Here is a 1,925-nt window from a genome sequence, read left to right as displayed (position 1 = left end):
TTTATTGAACTCTCAAACTTCTCAACCTTCATATCATGATACTAATCTTGAATTTTTTTTAAATAGAAGTTTCGTAATTTATATTACTAAAATTAAGAATTTCAGTAGTAAATTAATCATCATGATCATCTTGATTATTTATGAAAAACTAGATAAAATTTATTGATTTTATATTTTATCTTTTTAAAGAAAACCCATAAAATTTTGTATGGAATAGAATTCCCTATCAGAAACAAAGTCATATCAGTTCAACAAGTAAAGACCTATAACTGAAGCTGATATACACGATAACTTAATTAAAGAAAACGGAATATTTTTAAAGTATCATTAAAATAAGCCAATTTAATGTAGTAACTGATGTCAATACTACTCGGATACAAATATGATAAAGCATATGTTTCAGTTCATCAAGAGAAAAAAAAGGAAAGAATCTTTATGTTTATCTAAAGTTCATATGTTAACATTTCAATATTGTTCTTTACTAATAAAAGGTCATTGAAATCAAACTTTTTTTTTAAGGTTACTTGAAATTGTATTTAATGACAAGTTATAGTATATCACTGTTAGATTTCATTTGATGAAGAATTACTTATACAGTAAAGTGATTTTGAAAGTACAGCCTCTGAAATTCAACTTGTAATATACGTCATAACAAATAAAAAAACTATTATTGACTCACTAAAATTCATAACTAATTGATGTGTGTGTGTATGTTTATGACTGTAATAGGGTGTGTTTAATGCAAGGGTGAACTAGTTATTCAGACTGATTTAGTTATTCCAATACAACTACGGGTTATAGATGAATAGATATTTTATTAAATTTTGACTTTTACAATTACCAATATATAGATTGAAGGCAATCAGAAAACAGGTATGAACTTTAGTTTCATACATGACTGACACATTTCATTAAACTGATCTACATCTCATGTGATTTTAAACTATATAGCTTAATGTTATAACCAGAGACGTTACTATGAAAATATTGTAAATAGTGTAAGTCATTGATTTTTAACATTATTAACTAAAAATGTCCTGCATGCGGAATCGTGAATGAGCACTGTTGAGGAGTCTTATACTAGGTTTTCAGTGGTGGTCGATTAATGATTTCAATCAAAACCCGACAGTCTCCATAACCTTAAACTGGTAATTCTATCAATGTTAAACTAGCCTAAACATTAAAACAAGATTTATAGAATGCAGAATAGACTTCAGTAAATTCACACTTTTCATGTTCTTAGTAATGTATGGAAATTGTTTACTTCACTCAGCAGAAAAAAAATAAGGGAGATAGTTTGCTGTGTCAAAAAGTCTTATAACAACACAAAGTACACCTGTTCTTATTGTAATGAAATTTCACTCCAAATCAATTAGAATTTATTCATTATTTCATATTACATCATAAATTCTGAGATATTTATCATCATGGTAAATAGATTGGAGCTATAAATATTTACTTCATTTGCACCTTCAAAAGAAGTTGATTTACAGTCGAACTATATTTATTTATTTAAACACATAAATATTGGTACAAAGGGGCTCCAGATACATATGCGCCACACAAATCTCATTTGATTTCTGTGAGGGCTATGATACTGCCCGAGTGCCCAAACCGAAGCAGGCGGTTTCCTTAGGGGGTCACACCCGGAGCCTTTGACTTAAAGGTCTGATCTACAAGGCAGTGAAGCATAGTAAGGAGATGCAGTTCCATGGTAGCCAGTGACAAACGATTGATTCATACGCCATTTGTTCCTTCAGAATACTGGAACCCATGTGCACCATTGGTTTGGGATGAGGGTTTTCCAACTCCCCTAGGTGGACTTTCCGTGTCCACTAACCCTGTTAAAGCGCCGGACATTCACTTTTCGTCCTCTCAATTTTGTAAACAACAGTAATGTCACGAGAAGGCAGTGATTAGTACTT

The sequence above is a fragment of the Schistosoma mansoni genome, chromosome W (genome assembly GCF_000237925.1).
Source record: "Schistosoma mansoni strain Puerto Rico chromosome W, complete genome".
Taxonomy (NCBI): Eukaryota; Metazoa; Platyhelminthes; class Trematoda; order Strigeidida; family Schistosomatidae; genus Schistosoma; species Schistosoma mansoni.
Note: the sequence above shows the minus strand (reverse complement) of the source record.